Source organism: Crocodylus porosus, unplaced genomic scaffold, assembly GCF_001723895.1.
Source record: "Crocodylus porosus isolate Cpor-Errol unplaced genomic scaffold, CroPor_comp1, whole genome shotgun sequence".
Taxonomy (NCBI): Eukaryota; Metazoa; Chordata; order Crocodylia; family Crocodylidae; genus Crocodylus; species Crocodylus porosus.
Window position 1 is genome coordinate 91876916 of NW_017728886.1, and position 19895 is coordinate 91896810.

The 19895-nt window shown below is 42.8% G+C and overlaps 1 long non-coding RNA gene across 1 annotated transcript in view; it reads left to right on the forward strand.

Annotated features, from left to right (window-relative positions):
- Positions 1 to 7239, forward strand: part of LOC109323041 — a 27173-nt gene extending 19934 nt beyond the window's left edge. The window contains exon 5 of the long non-coding RNA XR_002104532.1: positions 7230 to 7239. This is a non-coding gene — a long non-coding RNA (uncharacterized LOC109323041). The remainder of the gene's footprint in view (positions 1 to 7229) is intronic.
- Positions 7240 to 19895: the final 12656 nt, after the last annotated feature.

Below are 19895 nucleotides of genomic sequence, written 5' to 3' on the forward strand. Positions count from 1 at the left end.
AAATGAAATTTACAGAATGTGCATGTGTAGCTTAATGCCAGTGGAGAGAAGTACAAAGCGTTCATTTTGATTAACAGTCTACTTCAAGGTTACATAAATGTGAGAGTGCCGCGCGGCAGTTACACAAAAAAAAGAGAAAATAATATAAAGTCTTTGCTAAAAACTATAAGACAGTTACAAGATGGTGGTATAGAAGCTGCTGTCCCCAGCACACAATTCAGTTTTTCTGGAACTCTCATGAAGGTATGGTACCTCAGCTCCCCCAGTTCTGGACTGTAGCATAATGCCACAGTAATACTCAAATTGGTTAAAAATGATTTATTACTATACCAGTGTGGTTGCAGAATTAAAAAGGGGTGAAATAGCCCCATAAAATTGTAACATTATTTAGTAAGTGCCTGGATCATTGTGTTGTATTATACCAACTTAAATAGTTGGAAAAATCCTTCTCTGCAAGCTTTCAGGTACCCTTCAGTATCCGAAGCTTTCAAACAGGCATCAGCTGTGAAAAGGCAGCCCAAACTATGACTAGGCATTGTGCTCACAAATTTAGGCATTTGTGGTATGATAAAAGGCTAAGACGTCTGTTACTCAGGTTCTGTGCTACCATGTACATGGGGGAGCCCCCCTGTACTGCATGCAGCTGTGCGCTCTTCAGTATTTATATCCAGAAATTGCAAAGAATAATTTTTCCAACTATTGAGTTGGTCTAGTAATAGATATTAGATTTACTCAAAGAGCCTTGTCTGCCTATGTCTTTAGACCAACACGGCTACAGCCTATACCTCTGGATCATTGTGTGACTTGCACGTCAGTGTGCCTCAAAATTGAACCTTGTGTTGGTTTTGAATGATTGTTTTCTAATTCAGCCACGTTGGTGGTTTGCGGGAGCTCCTTTAAGTGTTCATCTTAGGTTTTCCTGTTTATTTTTTGACCTGTCTGTGGTAAATCATGTTGTGATAATTTCTTAAAATAGAGACTTGATATCAACTTGCCTTTGACTTTCAAAGAGGTCTAATGTTCTGTGCTGAGGTTTGTGGAAAAATGCTTTAATGTGAGGTGCATGAGATCACCTGCTGGAGTGATACAATTTAAGAAAATCACCTCTGTGACCCCATTTGAGGCCTTAGCCTCACTTAAGCTGTTTCTTGCTGTGTTCAGGTCTGCTGTGTGTAAATGCTTCCCTTACTCTCTGCTACAGGCTGCCCATCTCACCTGAAGTCTTTTGCAGTGTGGACTGCAGACACACCACCAAGTTATGTTCTCTCCCATTTAAGTAGAGAGTGTGGGGACCTCATCCCACCTTCCTTACTAGGCAGTAGAAATGGGGCAGCACCGGATTGTGCTTTTCAGTCTGCCATAATCTAGTTCCTGCCTCAGCATCATGTAGCAATCCCCCCCACCTTTTTTTAAGGAAATTTTTGTCATGTCCGAAGTCAAGTCAGACAACTCAATTCCAAATCTGTGAGATAGTCAAGAACCATATGTGGCCCTGCTACCAGCAAGCATCCTGCACTCCTGCCTGGACTTCAGATGCTGCCAAATTCTTTGGTGAGCCTCCTACGTGCAGGCCCAAGCCCAGAGGCATGGGGTTTGGATGCCCCCGAGTTTCACTGGCCCTCAGCCATACGGTCACAGGAGCAAGCTAGGGAGGAGTCTCTCATTTCCATAAAGTCGGCGTATAACCAAGATCTTCCACTGGAAGTGAAAGTGGGAGGCTAAATAGGCATTACCAGGGTACTACTCTCTGCCAAAAAAAGTGGTTTTCCCCTGCCTGTAGAAAAACCTTGGCGGTCATGGTATTTCTCCTGCCAGGTAAGTAGCATCATGCTGCCCCTTCCTCAGGCTGCATTGGAAGCTTCCAGCCCAGTTTGTAAAGAGTAGGTTTTGTGGGTTTGGTTCAAGTTTCCATCGCCCTCGCACATAGTTAGGGTGGCGCTAATGGTGCTGAATGCCTAACAAAAGGAGGTCAGTTTATTTTTGGCTGATAACTTGGGATCCCTCTCACATTAGGGCTGTTTGTTAGTAACTTGGAAGCTGAGAAACTGCAAAATTACCAGCTTGTGTTTTCACTTTCAGAGCATGCTCTTTCTTCGCATGTAGACATGCAAATCACTGCCTGTGCTTAAAAGGGAACAAGAATAGTGATGCAGCTAATCTAAGTGTTTTGTGTATGTGAGAAAGTGATTATGTGGTGTCTGCAAGTTGTAATTTAAAGAAAAAGGAATTCTTAATGTTTTCTAACACTGACATTTATGTAGACAGGAGCCTAATTTTTGTAATGATCCTTAAATATATGGAGAACTTAGGCCAAATGATTACTCTGACTTCATTAATTTCAATAGTCAGAGGCAGTTTGAGAGAGAGATGTCAGACCCACAGACATTTCAAAGAAAACTGAAGGTCCTGAGATTGTTTTGCAAAACTCTTTGAGATATATAAAGACTTCATATCCAGGTCAGAGTAACATTGAACTCCAGCTGGGGGAGGGGAGCAGAGGGGCAGCACAAAGTTCATACAAGATGCAAGAGAGAGGGTTGATATAAAATTTTAAGGTGCCTCCATAGTAGCACTAGCCTGCCAGTCGTTGACAGCAGGTTCATCATCATAGAGAATATAGTTATAGAATCAGCATAAAAATTCCCAGGTAGGTCTGACAAGGTTCTTTGGGTAAATCTGATATCTTTTATTAGACCAACTCAAATATTTGATAATAAAAGATACTGGATTTACCCAAAGAACCATGTCTGCATATGTCCTTAGACCAACACAGCTATAACTTACATTCCGAGGTAGGTCTGCACATTTTCCACACATAGAAAGCCCACAACACTATGTGTATTACGTAGAGCCCAAACTACCACCTTTTGTAGGTAACCAAAAAAGCTAGATAATTACCCCTTTAGCCTTAAGAACTAGATGTGGTTCAGTATTATTCAGTGATCAAAAGTGGAGGGGTGGGCTCCCTACTTTTGAAGAAGCAATTACTAGATGTTACAGAGCTTTAGCTGATTCCCAAATGAGACTCTCTCCCTTTTGACAAGTTTATCTCAACCATGCAGAACTTAACAATGTTTTTATAGCTGCCTTGGACTTGGTAAGTTCAAAACTCAAGCATTTTACAAGTTTTCCAAAACATTTTGATAAGCTGTAATATATAACAGCTTGAAATAACGCATTAAGAGCTGCCATGACTCCAAAAAGTTAGCCATCTTTGAAAACCAATTCCCAGAGGTGTCACTGCGAGTTAGAATTGGTTTATTGACATGAGAAAGATAGAAATGTGAAGTCAATGATTGTATATGGGCATAATTGAATCTATATCTCACTGGTGATGAACTTTTAAACAATCAGGAGAGATTTCAGAGAAAGTGCTAGGAAACTGGAAATGTTTTCGTTGTTGCACCATCATCCATATTACAGGACAGGTGAGTAGGTAACCTCTTGAATAGGGACTCTGTTGACAATATTGGTGGCCGCGGGGGTTGTTAATATAGCAGCACCTGGATTATTTGTATCCAGGTGCTCACAACCTGCTCAGTTTGCTCCAGATTGTTGAATTAAGGATGAATCCCTTTTGCAATCCCACATATCTAACTGGAGAGTTGGCAACCTTTGAAATATAAGCCACAGAAAAGAACTGGAGTGCCTCAGCAGCTCTCACAGCTGTTTTCTGTGGTGTATCCCTGGCTGCTTTGCAAACCTTCATCTTCATAGAGAAGCAAAGAAGCTAACCCTGGTAAATATTTGGCCTCTCCTGTATAAAGAGATTCAGTGAATGGTGGGATTCCCAGAACTTGTGTGACAAAGTGGTATTTTTATAGGGAGAATTCTTCTTATCAATTTCCATTAGGATTTTATCTGATTTTATGTAAGCCTTTTTGTGCATTTCCCAAAATAAATTATTTACTTTCTTCAGGGGTCATCTTGACTTTGGTAGTGGTGAAGTGATATAGCCATGAGAGTCTGGGAGACGTGAGGGGCAAGGATTTTTGTGGGTGATGTCTTTTACTGGACCAGCTGCATGTGTGGGATAGATTTAAGCAATTTTTAGGATATCACAGCACCCTTCTTCAGGTCTTTGGGAAAGAAGCAGATACAGCAGAGCTAATTAGCAGATGGAACAAGGGCTTGTGTACAGCTCTGCATGTAAATAAAAAAGGATAAAATATCAGGTAGCCAAGAGACAGGAGAAATGCAGTAAAACCTGGTAAGTGGAAAAGCAAGTCTGTTCAGGAGGGTCATTATCACCTGTGAAGTGCAGACGTTAGCAAGTAGTAGCTAGATTATAAGGGACCATGAAGTCATTGCTAGTCCCTGGTTGCTAGTGTCCAATAGGCTAATGAATTTAAACACAGGTAGGAGAGCATTCTTCACAGAGATAACGCTCTGGTCTGACCTCACAGTTCTTGTGCCAAGGGAAATTTACAAAATACTTTCAAAGATGAGCCTGGACATAAAAAAAAGTCTATTCCAACTATGCATTTGGTCCAGTAAAAGAGATTGCCCACCCAAATTCCTGCTTCCGACATCTTTTTTTTTTTTTTTAACTCATCATTTAAAATTGTAGGAATTAAGGAAGCATGGTCCCAAGGCTAAAGCAGTTGACTGAAGCTTAAAATACATGGACTCAGTGTCTGGCTTTGCTATAAATAGAGACATACCAAATTTGCAATTGTGTGATTTTTGTGGTAAATGAGAAATCAGGTGGGTTCCATGAAAAATGGCAGGGTCCACGATTTTGGTAGCCTCATTGCAAAAAAACCCCCAACAACTCCCCCCCCCCAATGTATTGAAAATAAAATGTTGCCTTCCCAGAGGGAGCCAGCAGTCCTCATGGTACTGTGGACGAGCTGTACAAACCACCGGGGGAAGAAGTTGGGAGAGGAGCATGAAGGGCTGCCAGCAAGATGGCTGCTGACCCCCCCCCCAAAATGCTGCCTTTCTCCAGTTGGCAGTGAGGGGTGGGGCCACATGATGCACAGTGCTCACAGCTGATCAGCAGTGAGGGGCCCCATGGCCAATCAGAGGCCTGGGAGGAGAAGGGGGAGCTGCCACGTTCAGCCCACAAAAATGGCGGTTGGCCTTAGGATCTGTCCATGAAATCGGCTGGCTGCCTTTTTGAGTTAAGTAGACCCCTAGCTATAAACTCCCAATATGTCCTTGAGCACATTAATTTAGTCTAGCGGTTCCCAAACTCTGACAGATTGCACACCATCAATTTAAAATAATACAACCTTAAATACCACCTGCAAATTTGTGTCATATAACGTAATTGTAATAAATCTGTTAACGTGTGCCACTGACAGGTTGTCTGCATATCACTGGTGGTACACATACCATAGAGTGGGAATCACTGATTTAGCGTTTTTAAAACTTGGTTGCCCATCTACATCTACCTGTAACTTGGATATCCATGGAGAATGCTTATGTCTCCCACCCTTCATCTCATTTTTTTCCAGTTGTATGCACTTGGTGTCAAGAGTTGTATCTCTGTGGGTATACAGGTCCTGCCATGATGGAGCTCTAAACTTAACGTGAGTTTCTAGGCATATATGTAGTAGAAAGAAAGACATGTTTAATGTGTTTATGAAGTAAGGATCTTGAACTGTTCAGAATTTCCCTGAATCTTCACCAAGTACATTTCTAGTTTTCTCCGTATGTATTTTCTGTAAATCTGGCCCATGTACAGGGGTGAGGGGCATAGGGTGGGAAGAGAGTTCTTAAATAGTTTACTGCAGTATTGTGGGGGAAGGGGAATGAACGAGTTGCATAAAAAATGAGCTCAGTTATTTTTGCCAAAAGGGCTGTCTTTGATGTCTGTATGCCAAATGAACCCTTTCAGAAGTCTACTACTTAAGGCTATTCATAACAAATTAATGAGTAATTAAAAGTGTTACTGGGTAGAAAATCATCAAACTTTCACCCTTGGAATCACTTTTTTTACTTCATAAAAAGCAAAATTATATATAAACATAATGGGCCTGATTTTCCACTCTGTTATACCCTGAAGTAACCCTATTGGTTTAAAGAGGCATAGACTGAAGTAAAGTTGGTGAAAGTGTGGAAAATCATTTACTTTGAACTTAACTGTATTGATTTTTTTTTTTTTAAAGCAGAATAACAATCTTAGGTGTGTGCATTGTCTGGAGTGTATTTTGCAAATGTACAGTTATCCTATTTTTACTTTTCCAAATATATTATGTGCACTATTACTTAATTTAAATATTTAATATGCTGTTTTCAGAATATGTAAATTAATCAAATATCTGTACCATAAAGATGTTATGTTTAAAAAACCAACCTCCCTTTCATATATTGCAGAATAAATTTTGACAGACTCTTAAGTGCAGATAAAAATGACAGGGAGAATAGATTATGGGCCCCATGGTGGGGTTGCCTAGCATTTTCCATTTTGTGCGTGTGTGTAAAAGCCCTGCAGTCTTGTTAAAAGATGCAGTAACATTGTTTGTGGGGTTTTTTGCATCCCACTTTTGAAAATGAGCAGCAATAAGGTCATCAAGCTAATGAAACATCTTTTTCATTCCCTATGAAATTCCACTCTAGTTTATCTGAGTAAAAATTATTCCAGTTGCTGCTGCCTTTCTCTTACCTCCCTGTGGTCAGTTCTTGTAAACTTTTAGGCAAGTGCATGACCTTGCATGCACACCACACAGTTGATTTCATCTTCATAAATTTGCAGGATTGGGACTAATATTTTGCTTCCATGCTGAGTACTTGTTTGCTAAATTTCAGAGAAGAGTAATTTTTCTGCAACAGAATATTAACTTTTGGAAATCCAAAATCCAGGATTAAGGAATAAGAAAGAGGACCCTGACTCTAGACCTTGGTCTATTTTAAAAATATCTACCATATTTACTCAAATACAGTCAGGAAGGGGGGAAAAAGTCCCTTCTCTTACACTTACATACAAGGAAACCTCATTAAATACATTGTCTGTCATTAAACTGTTGCCAAAAGCAACATGTACTCAGTTTTGGAAACCAGCTATGAAGTTGATTTAAATACAGCCAGCACTGAGCATGACTTTAAATTACATGGCCTATATTGGGCAAACATGCTGATGGGAACCTACCACAATGATAGTATAGTGCAGTACATGTGAAGTGGTAATGCCCACTAAACATAATTCACCTTAGTGCTGACTCTTACAAGTCATGGTGAGCCTCTACATTGAGTACTTTTTTATTTGCTCTTCACTCCCACAGTTGAGCTGCAGTTTTTCCCCCCATTTCCAAGGATCCCTGTTTCTTCACTAGCCTTAAATGTCTCGCAAACATCACCAAACAGGGCCCCAAACAGGTCACCCAGAAGCCCTCTGTTTCCCCTTCTCTCAGCTGGTCATAAGTGATTAGTGTGGCTCCATGAGGTGGAGCTACATCATGTTTCCTTGTGTCTCATTTGCATATACATTTTTGAAGTAAATGTCCCAGGATTTAAGGCCAGAACACCCAGTTCCAGTCATGAGTGGGGAGCTAATTAGCACATGGATCTTTTGGGTTATCTGGAGTACACACATATACTGAGCAGTGCTGAGCTGTGGGATCATTATGACTTTAAATGCTGTTGACTCTGCTGGGACCCAGCCCAGTGAACTATATGGTAAATCATGAGCATTTTAGCTTTGGACTAATATATTGTGTGGCTTCCTTTTCTCTTTCCCTATACCTATCACTACTTTCTCTTTCTCTGGTACATCTTTGTTTACTTTCCTGAAGTAATTGTTTCTATGCAACTGTCCTGATAAGAGTTGTTGAGAATTTTCAAAGAAAATGGAGGCTATAGTGCAGTTAGCATCTCATTGAAAATCTGTGTGATATGGGTGCCTAACTCCCTTAGTCATCCTTGAAAATTCCAGTACTTGCTTTTTCATTCATCCCTCTTTGTGAGTCATGTCATTGCATAGGAATGGTCTTCCTCCTACTTCCTGTGTTTCTCCTCTTGGTCATTGTTCTGTGTCAACCTATGTGTTCACCTCTGATTTTACTATGAGTATCTGTCTTTCATGAGCGCCTCCTTTCTTTAATTCATTATTGTCAATCCCAAATACTCAGAAATCTAAGAACTGCCTTAGAAATAAGATAGTGGTGGGGAAAGGAAGACATTTTGGGTTTTTGAGCCACAGAGGTTCAGATTTTCCAGATTCTCAGCAAATGTAAAAGCTAGAAGCCTTTTTTTAAATTGAAGTTGAACTTCTCACATCATCAAATGTCCTAGCTCCTTGAGCCTTTAAGAATGTCAAGTATCCTGGGACTTGTAATAAAATCACTAGTTTGTAACACAGATACTTATTTTCCCTTTTTTCTTTTCCAAGCTACAAAATGTATAGCTGCATTTTCAGTTGGCCAAGTATGTAATATACAATACTGTCCTTAGTAACCTCCCTCCCTCAGAACACATAAGAAACGAGGAACGTATATACCTAGTGTCTGTTGTTGAAGTGCTGCATAAAATAATATCCCACTACCTTCCATTAAATGCATCCATTTAATTACAAATATCTTTAAGTTATTAATACATTGCTTTCCTTTCTTTCAGTGTGATTTTTTTTTTTTAAATTCTACAGTCACTATGTATAAATTATACAGGAAATTGAGTTAAAAAGAAATAAATAAATAAGTAAACTTGCTGTCATGAAACCTAATGAAAATACTTTACTTGTCAAAATCACTGAATTAATTAAACCGAATTTCAGCTGGGTCTTGATTATTGTAAAGAGAGAGACTGCAGAACAAGCAAATGCCTGCTTTCCACTCTCTCAAAGAAAACAAAACATTTACGCTAAGTACGACATTCAAAAAGCCCGAGCTGGAATTGATTCAATCTTTGCAGGTTAATTAAGATTGAACTGTCAAGCAAGTGAATAGATATTCACTTTTGATTCTAGAAATGTAGCCACATGACTGCAGTAGCCCAGGCCAGAAGTTGGGGTGGGAGGGTGCAGCCCCCACACTGGGAAGAGGATTGTTCTCCCTGGACAATACCATGACAGTGGCTGCTACTCTGTCAGGGTCCTTGCCATCTTAGTGGCAGGGGCGGGGGCATGGCCAGATTCTAGCTGGCATGGCCCCCTGAGGTGAAGGGGGCAGGGAGAAGGTTTATTTCCCACTCCCTCGTCTCTCCCTCTGGGGAACCACAGCTGGGGTCTGCCTGGCAGGGGGTAAGCAGCGGAGGCGGCAGCCAGGGCTGGTGGGAGAGGGAAAGCAGTGGGGAATAAACAATCTGGCCACTGCCCCCACTTTGCTCCCAGCCCAGCCCTGGGCTGAAAAGCATTCTGGGATGCTGGGAGACTCTGATTTAAGTTAAATCAGGAAGGGGTCTGGGACAGAAGTTCCATAAATTGATTTGACTTTAATTAGTCAAGTCTGATACTGCAGTCAACCAGGTTTATCTTAAACCAGTTTTGACCATTTTGAAACTGGTTTATGTGCACTGAATTTTTATTGTTACAGGTTTAAACCAGTTTCTGATCACTTAAACCAGTTTATGTGTAACTTCTGTCCCTAGCTTTAAAAGCTGAACATCTAAGGTAGTATGCACAGGCTTCAGAATGCAAATATTTAGACACATGCTTGATATGAACATAAAGTCCATCTGTTTTGGAGGGCTTACTTGCATGCTTCAGGCTAAGGACATGCTTAGGTACTCTGCTGAATTGGGGACTGATTCTTACTCCTTACATTGTTGTTTCCTCCTATGGAAAGTGGATATAAAACTGTACCAGAAAAACATGCAAATGATTTTTATAGCTTCTTTGCACGAAAATAAAGAATAGCTGAAAGAGGAAGACTGTGAAGAATCTGTCCGCAATTTGTTGCTTGACTTTTACATGCTTTCAGGAGTAGAAGTAAGCTGCTTTATAAATCTATACCACTTTCCTTGAGTTATCCTTAAGGCCTATTCTACCTTCAGGAAAATTGGCAGCAAACTTAATTGCCTTTAGTGAGCATGGACTCACATGCTTCCAATGTGGCTAGCATGAAAATTATCACCATAAATATTGACATTAATAGCATTCTAAATCCTGGAATCATCTCTGAAGAAAGTAAATGTTAAGACTGATTTTAGGGAGTGACTCTTATTATTTTTAAAAAACCTTTTAAAATCTTCTTGGTTTTTAGTAAAATATTGCTTCCCCACTGCCCTCCCCTGCACAATTTCATATATGTTAATTAATAATAACAATGGGCCCAGAAATTTGGCAGTGAGGCAGCAGCAGTTAACACTGTCACCAAATTTCCAGGCCTGTAGGGAGACCCATGGGCTGTGTGGTGCAGCTTGACAGGCCCAATCTGGCCTACAAACCAGAAGTTGAGCACCACTATTTTATAGTCTGTAGTTCATATAGTGTGTGTGGCTGATTTAGGGTGTAATATGGTCATTTCAACTTTGGAATAGAATGCCATGGAAGGAATTTTGAATTCTGCATGTAAGCACAAAATTTGGATGTAAATGCAACAAAACACCTTATTTAGCAGGACTCAAATTCTTCTGATCATAAGCATAAGAGATGTAGGCAAATGTTGATCCTTTTGGATCATGATGTACGCATGAGAGATCACTAGGAACTTTGACATGAACACCTAGGCAGGATTATGAAGGAGTGGAGGCTTCCCAGAACTTCCACCCCACACTTTAGGCTATTGAGGCAGAATCCAAAGGCCTGACTGAGTCTGCACGTGCATGCATGTAGCATTTATTGGTGACATTATCAACTACATCAGCAGTTGGTGACAGGAGGGAAAGGGCGGGGAGGGGGCACGGGGGGCTCCCACCACTGCATGCCCCACCCAGGGGAAGCTTGGGGGGGGTTGTGCCCCTCAGATATGTGTGCAGGGCAAGGGCAGGCTGCTGCTGTGGGCTGGGGCTAGGGTGGTGCTGAACTCTTCCTAGTAGGGGGCCTGGATCCGGGTTGCACTCAGAGCAGGTAGCAGCAGCACTAGAAGGGGGACTATAGTGGGGGCTACAGCAAATTCTAGGGTGGCTGAAACCCCCCCTATGACTCCCCCCACCTGCACGCTGCCACCACCCACCCCCGAGTGAAGCCCTGGCCTTGCCCCCCCACCAGGAAGAGCCCGGCAGTGCTCCCAGCCTCAGCCCACAGTGGCAGCTCACCTTTGCCCTATGTGCAGATCCAGGGGGCACATGACCCCAAGCCTACCCTGGGGGGGGTGCAATGGCAGAAGCCCTCTGCGCCCCCTGGACAAGCTGCTTGAGGTTTTGTCCCGTGCCCTGTTCTGGCTGGGCAGTGCCTACCCCAGCCCCAGCTGGGCAGCCCCTGCCCCAGCCCCTCTCGTCCCTCACCCCTTCCCTCCCCTCCACCCCTTCCCGCAGACTGACTTACTAGCCAGTGCTGTTCTCCAGGCTCCCAGGCTGCATATCAGCAATTGGATCAGTATCAGCTGATATGGCTCATTAATAATTAGCCATTGGAATCAGCCCAAAAAATCTTTATCGGTGCACCCCTAGTCACTTCCCTTCTAGTCAGTTTATCTGTTAGCTGACCTCTTTCAAGGGAAAGAGTTGGGTTTTTTTGTTTTGTTTTTCTTAAAGAAATGGATTTTTAATTGCATCTGAATTCACCCAAAAGGTTCTGCAGTGTTCCATATAGTTTATGATTTGTCTTGCAAAAGTTTTATTTTTGAATAGACACATTTAAACTTGGAAAGGAGAAAACGTACTGTGGAAAGAACTGTCACACTGTGTGCTTCCACAACTTGAAGTTGGATTCTCAGAAAAAATATCTTTTAATAGAAATTGACCTTCTTCCCCAAATATAGAAGAAGTCAGTCTGTGGTTGCTAGCAACAATCATAACATATGCCAATTTTAGTGTTATATCTATGAATGGCAGCATGATAGCAGATGCTGAAAGTCTAACTGCAAAGTGATTGGGAAACAGTGCTGGAGGATAAGAGCCCTATCCAAAGCCTTATTTCAGTGGGCTTTGGATCAGGCTCTGCTACCAGACAAATACAATGTAAAGGTGAAACAATGTATCCCCTCCGCCCAGGCAGCTCCTATGTGGCAGATTTTGAAAGTAGTTTTGACACCTCACAAACAGGTGCCTTGCAGAGGGGATGGGTAAGATATTTTTATCTTAAGTCAAAGACAAAGTTCCAGTTGAGTTCATGACTGCAATTTTAGGCCCCTGGTCTCTCTCTGAATTGTATTTTACTAACCATTATGTTCTCATGGCAGTTTAATCTCTGTGGCTGAAAATGTGGACACACTTAACAATTGAACCATTCTGTAATGTCCATGACTAAGACCCAGTTCACAATTGTCATGGATCAGAGATGTCCACGACACACAGGGACCTAGTGGTCTAGTCACTTTTTGGGCATTGAAGTGCTGTGGCTCCAACACAAGGGGGAGAGAGTGAACACACAACTTAGCATGCCTTGCAGGGGGTGAGTAGAGGCAGTGTTTGCACCTATGCTTTCAGTGTCTCAGGGAGTGGGTGACCTATAGCTTGGGGTGCTTTGATTTTCCATTTTCCTTTCTCTCCTAAACATGGGTCCAGTGAACCTCAGTAGCCTGCAATTTAACTGAAGTCTCCAGTGTGCTTGCTTCAGGGTCTCCAGGGTGGGGTGGCCTGGGGAAGAGGGGAGAGCCTGGACTCATTCTTTTGGGTTCCCAGAAGCTGGAGGGCCATGATGGGCTTAAAATGAGTAGCGAGTGAAGACACAGGTTGTTGTTAGAAAGATAGCTTTTATTGAACAAGCAGTGCAAGGGCGCTCATTGATTTTAAAAAGTGCTTAAAAATGAGGGGTGGGTAATGACTAGAAATCTGGCTGCACACCAGAGTGGTCCTTAGCAGCAGTAGAAATGGGATATAGAAGCAATGCAGTATGGGATGCCTGGAGGACTGACCAAGGCTATGTCATGGAACACTTGATGCCCACACATAACAATGAACCACTTAATCATGAACCTTTTCAAAAGAATACCTGCTTTTCCAGGTACAATTTTCAAGCCTTCCAGGTGCCCTTAAACCAGGCTTGTATGTCTGTCTACTTCAGGTTTAAAAAACCCCACATTTAAACTGGTATGAGTGTTATATGTGTCTTTGCCTTTAGTTTAAAACAACAGGAAAATTCTAGTGACTTCAGATGATGCGGGTTTGCATCCTAAAGTTTGTGTCTTGATCCTTCTATCCAACTCCTCACTACCAGAAACTTCAGGTCACATCATGCGCAACACTTCTATTAGCTTATTAGGAGTTCTTCACTCAGAGTATGCAGGGTATGTCTCTTTATGAGCAAATTTATAGGTTATTAAATGAACAGGCCAAATACATCTAAGGTACAATAAGGCTACTGTATAAAGGATTTTATTACTAATGAAATTGGGCCATTATTTTCAAATGGCTTTGTTATTTTTTGTGTGTTTTACTGCTTTATATGAATATAGATATTTTTGAAATACTGAACACAGATTGTTCTACAACTTATAATAGTTGGGCCTAATTTTTAAAGTTTGAGTTTGGGTGTGTCTACATCTGCAATTAATTCAAAGCAATAAACTCTGGAGCAGTTTGAGAATGTAAACTACTCCTGGGTACAGCATCGACACATGCACCTGGGGCAGCAGCCATTTGAGCTGGTGCAGAGCAGTTTATGCCAGGCCACTAAGTCCTAGGTTAAGGTGCATTGGGCAGCTGAGGGGCTGGCTAGAGCAGAGGAGGCAGCAAGCAGGAGTCTGACTGGGCTGGGCTGACCAGGTGCAATTTATGCCCACAGCCAGCAATTACATGTGCATTTAATCACAGTAAATTATCCCAGTCCTGACAGTACTGTCTTAGTGCGGTGTAAATTAGTTTACTATGGCCTAATGCTATCACATGCATAGAGGGTGACACTTTACTCTGTAGCTAATTAGCCTGCTCCACAGTAAAGTACATGTGGAGAGGCAGCCTGTGAGTATCGTATTTACTTGTTTCCAAGACAAGTCTTCTCCCTGCCCTTTAACATGGGAGAAAAACCTTTGTCTTAGAATTGAATACAAGCAATTGGGAGTGAGGGGGCAAGCAGGTAGTAGCTGCAGCTCTTGACCCATTCCTGGGCTGGGGCCAGAGCTGCTGCTACTGCTTGTCCCCCTCCTGCCTCTCTCCCACCCACCCCACTGCCTTGGTCAATTGCCCTCACTTCCCTGCCCCTCCCTTTTCCCCTTCCCCACAGCTTCTTCCCCCTCTGTGCCTTTTCCTCTCATCTTTCCCCTTCACACTTACCCTTGCTCTGGTGCTGGCAGATCTGCAGCAGGCTGGGGCACAGAGCATGGCCACAGCCCAGCTGTGGTGATGGTTCTGATCATCCATTTCTTTCCCTCATCCACTCAATTGGTGCTGCCATTTAGGCAGCCTCCCACAAGCACTTTTCATTGCCTCAAGAATCCTGTTCTCTGTCCAGGCTCAAAAAGTCATGCTACTTCTTTTGCTTGAAGGAGCTTCATGTTTATGGAGGTTGGGTCTAGGTTTTCCTGTGAAAGAAGAATTTGGCTCACTGTCCTCTATAAATCAGTCTTTTGAAGAGGACAGTGGTAATGACAAATTCAAACTGAAAATGTGTGATGTACGCTTTTCGTTTTTGTCTACCAGGTCTTTTGAGTATATGACAGAACTCTATCAGAGTAATTGGGATGATATTGTTGGCCATGAATTCATGTTGACTTTCCTTTTGTCAAGTTACACTGGACAGTAGATTTGCAAACAGTACATTATGTTCTTGATCAAAAGTGTCCAGTATCTTGCCTGCAATGATTCCTAAAAAAAGTCAGGCTGACCAGCATGTTTCTCTGTAAATCCTTCATTTGATTCTCTCACTGCCAAATCATTTTTTCTCTGTTCTTTACTAGTTTTGTCAGCAGTGTGAAATGTAATTCATGCAAGCCAGCAAGCTAACTTTTCGTAGACCCAGATCTTTAATAATTGTTCAGATGCACTCCAGTGCCATCTGGGTGGTGGTGGTGTTGTTTTTGTTTTACTTTTCCCTTGGTAAGGAGCATGTGGTTGTCCCAATGATCTGGCATTTGATTTATGCCATACATATGGATGATGTCATTATCATTATTAATAATAATATTTAGCTTATTGTATTTCATGGTATATAGGTCAGTGTGGTATTAAGTTGACCCCATTTTTCTGATCCAAAAAGTTAGATCATCTTATACACCGGATCTAGGAAATTCCTAACTTTTTGGATCAGGTATAGGGTTAACTTATACTGGCCCCTGAGTGGACATGTGCCACAGCACTGCTCACAGGGCCAGGCTCGGCACTCAGCTGGCAGGCCCCAGCCACTGCGAACAGCGCTGCTTGGGCCACACCAGCTTGCAGGGGATCGGGCCATGCCAGCCAAGTGCCAAGCCTAGCTCTGTCTGCTGCAAGCGGTGCTGCCAAATGCTGAGCCTAGCTCCATCCCCTGCATGCGACACTTGGCATTGCCGCACACAGGAAACGGGGCCAGGCTCAGTGCTCAGCTGGCACAACACAGGCAGCGCCACTCCCAGGGGACAGGGCTGGGCTCATCCTCCAAAAATTGGGCTTCAAAACTCAGCTTATACACCATGAAACATGGTATACCCTGCCCTATCCAGAAAGGTTCAGAGCATCTTACTGTATCAGACAAACAACCCATAAGAAGAAAAATAACAACAAACTCCCCAATCAATACCCTAAAACTTTAAAACCCCACCCATTCCTGCTTTCCTGCCCATTGTCTGAGGGACATCAGCCCAGCCCTTGCATTTCCCAATCCCCATTCACACCTAGGTATACAAAACTTGTTCCCACCCCCTCTCCCCTGTCTCACAGTCAGGGTAGATTACTCTGTCCTCCCCCAATTTCCTTCCTAAGCCTTCACCCTTTCCTTTACTGGAGAAATTCCTATGGTTGTAAGCAAAGGGCTGAAAATGTTAGTGACCTCGTTGAGAAGACATAATAGGAAACCCAAATTGGAAAGGGACGTTTCAATATGAAGCAGGGAAGCTGGCAAAAAGATTTTGGTCTCCATTATAAGCCTAGTGCAAGCTTGGTTGAACATGACTTCTGTTATAGGAAGCTTAAGATATGTCGGGGCAGAGAGCCAAAGTATTCTTACACCTAAAGATGCTTAAACAGCAGTTGACCAACAATCATTGAACACAAAAAAAGTTTTTTTTTCCTTCAAAAATTATTTCAGAAAATACTTTTTGGTAATTTTTAATGAATGACATTTTTAATGTAGCACCCTAGAACTCTTTTGGTTCTGTAAATCTTCATGAAGAGAGACATCGTTTCATGGGGGGTTTTTATACTGCTTCTGGTTGGACAAGAAATACGGAAATTATAGAAATTGTTGTACAGTGTATTAGTAATGTCATTTTGTGTCCCCAAAATGCACACAAGATGCCCAGTTCCTTTTTTTGTGGCTTTTGTATCTTATTTATAACACATACAAAAGCTGTAATAGGCTGAATTGTGTCTGAGAAAGTATTCAAGAATAAAATGGGAGGAAAATATCTCATCTAACTGGGAATCACTGGGAAAAGGGGATCACGGCTTGCTTGTTTTCATACAAGGTAGAAGAGAACTTTGCAATTGTGAACCTTTTTTTCTAATTTTCTAATGCTCTTCAGTACTTAGGTAGCTGTGAAATCTTGCCATCGCCTTCAGTAGCAATGCTATTACTTTAATGTAATGTAAAAATGAACACATTAGTTAGTCTCTGGTAATCCAGCTCATGAGTGAGTAGGTGGGGTATATTTCCTTGGTAGCTGTCTGACTGTTACATTTAGATCGCCCTAAACAAGCTTAGGCGTGCCCAATCTAAAGATAGTTCTTGTGAGATGAGAACTAGCTTTAGACAGGCATGGGATTAGTTAGACCTAAAATGGGTTAACCCAGCATAGTGAATGCTTACATAGCCCTAGGGTTGGGAAAGCTTAGCCACTGTCTACACTCCTGGGGCTATGCTGTTTTTACTCCCCCTCCTCCCCCAACCCTCACCAGGTTATCCCCCTCCTTGCCACCTCCTGACCCAGTGACTTGCCAGCCCTTCCCTGGACTCACCCTCCACGTGCCTACGCCTGCTCTCAGAAAACAGCAAATGCTTGCATGCAGCAATCCTGATTTAGGTTTAAGCAGGTTTAAGCTGAGCCAAGTCCTGCAAATGCTTTTTTCATCCTTAGAATACTGAGGGCCAGACTGGATGAAAGGCAGCATGTAGCTGCACTGCTTCAGGGAGTCTAGGAAAGAAATGGAGACCAAAGAGTCTCCCAGAGTTCAGCTCTGTCCCCTCTATCCCCATTGTCATGGCAGTGCTCCACCATGCCACCTCCTATCCAGGATGCTTATGGAACACTCTGATTGGTTGTTTCAGTCAGCATTGTGATTGGCTGCCAAGACAGCCAATCGATCAGACTGTGAATAAAGCATTACAGACAGACAGATAGACAGACAAAGGCTTTTATTATATTGGATTTTAAGAAAAAAAATCTCCTGCAATAGCTTTAGTCAGAGTTGGCAACCCTAGCTAAGGCTTCGCTCATTGCCTGCTTACTTGGCCGCTGCTTGCCTGTGTGGCCAGGGGAAAAGAAGTGAGCAGTGGGTCTGTGAGGGGGCTACTCTGTCCTATTTGTGCACAGACTAGTAATGCAGGGAGGGCTGCACAGGGGAGTAAGGGGTGTCTTCTATCCCTTGTTTTGCTGCAAGTCACAGCCTTGCCTTGGTCCTTCAGGGAAACATTATTGATTCAGTAGTACAGGTTAGGGTAGGGGCAAGCAAAATACAGCCCATGGGCCAGACCCGGCCCACCAGGCAATTCCATCCGGCCTGCAGCCCTCTATAGGCCCCGGTCCTGGGATGTCCATCTGCAAGACAGTGCCCTCATGCAGGAGGTGCAGCTCTGGTTGCTAAGAAACCAACTCCAATCTCAGCCCGGCCTGACCCACGCCAGCCTCAAGGAAGGGGGCAGTGGAGACGAGAAGCTTCTGCCTGGTAGAGGCTTTTGCCTAGCCACCCTGTGGCTGTTTCCCAGCCTTCCCTCCCTGCCAGAGTGGAAATTCAGGTGAGGGGCTGGGGCTGGGAGTGCAGGCTGGCCCTGCATGCTGCCACTATGTGCTGCTGGGGATGTGGGTGGGAGCTCAGGGAGCTGCATGTTATGGGGCCAGTGGGACTGACCCTACATGCTGCCACTACATGCGGCTGGGGACCTTCCCACCCACCACCCCTCACCATGCCCCCAAACACAGACACACACATGCTCTCACAGCCCCCACCCACACACCCCAACCATGTATCCCACATCCACACCCACCCCTACACATCTCCCACACCCCGTTGCACACACTCCCCAACATACACCCCTTTACTCTCCACACTAAATGTACAAGAGTAAGACTGTATTTTGAGCTATTATACAATCACCTCTAGATGTACTATGCAAACACACACAAATCAGGACAAAAATATATTTTTAAATAAAATCAAAATAAGTTATAGTAGATGTTTGATTTTTTTTTTTTTAAGTATATATATTTTTTTGGTTTCAAGATGGCACCCCCCTCCCAAAAGGAGTACTTCTGAGGCAAGGGGAGGGACTTCAGGTGGCAAATGTTAGGGGTCAGGTAGGACTTCCAGGCCCCAGATGGCAACTGGGGGCGGGGCACCTTTCAATGGGTAGGGCTACCTTTTCAGTCCTTGATAGCTCACCAAAATGCATTAAGCAGCCTTCCAGCCGAAATAATTGCCCACCCTTGCATTAGGGGGGTTGTGTGGGTCACTCTTAGGATGTGATCTGCAGAACTAAATGGTTTGAGCATCTTCGCATGAGTAAATGAGAATTGTGATGGGAATTTGCTCTAGGACCAGCAAGTATTAGATGCTGGAAACATGTAGAGAGAATGACAGTCTTGCTAATTTCAATCTTAATTTTATTTTCCTCTTGAAACTTTTCTCTTGGTGGTAGCCACTTTATTTCACCATGAAATGGTTTCTGGGTGGATCTATTCTTTCTTGGTTATGAATTCATATCACTAAAAAGGTGCTGTGTCCTTCCCCACTGTCTGATGGACTGGCTTTTCAAGTTGCTTTCACTAAGTTGTCAGCTCGAAAAAGGTATACTAGCAAACATGTTCCTCTAATCACTAGCTGAATCGCCATTCAATCTAAGCTTATATAAGCTTGCCTGAGGAAAGAATTCACTTATCAATAAGTGACTGAAGTAGTTATTGTCTTGCCTGATACCATTCAAGGCCGGTTTTAATACTCCATTTTCCCCCAGAGTAAAGTCATTGTGACCCTGTGTAAGAGTGAATTTATATTTTTTGACCAAAGAAAAAGAGATTTTATTCAGTTCCCTTCACCTACACAATACTGCTGTGGCAAATAAGTAGAGAAAAGCAGTATTTGTGCCATATGACACATCAGTGAGAAAACAGGGAGCGTCATTTTTCCTTGGAAAATGTTTTTTCTTCTCAGGTGAGAGTCTGTCCAATACAAAGGTTCAAATTACATCCATCTCAGAAGTACATTATCAGCTTTAATGTGTTGCCTTTTATAGATGTCATTACCCATCTATTTAGTGTTTTACACGTATTCCATTGTCCCCACTCTGCCATAATAGCTTCCACAAAGAAGGAACATCGAATAGCTGTCACTTTTTTTTAACCTTAGAGAAAAGAAATCTTCTTCTGTTGTTTTCCTCATGCTCATAAGTCCCTAAATGCCTCCAGCCACCCTCTTAATCATAGTGCCAGAAAACTGTCCTGGGAATAATCTGTTACGCTGTTCCTCTATATACTATGCCGATTCAAAATATGATGACAGTTCTATCTTTTGTGGAAGTGCATGGTCAGAACTGTGGGTGTAGGCCAAAGTCACAGCAAAAATGTGCC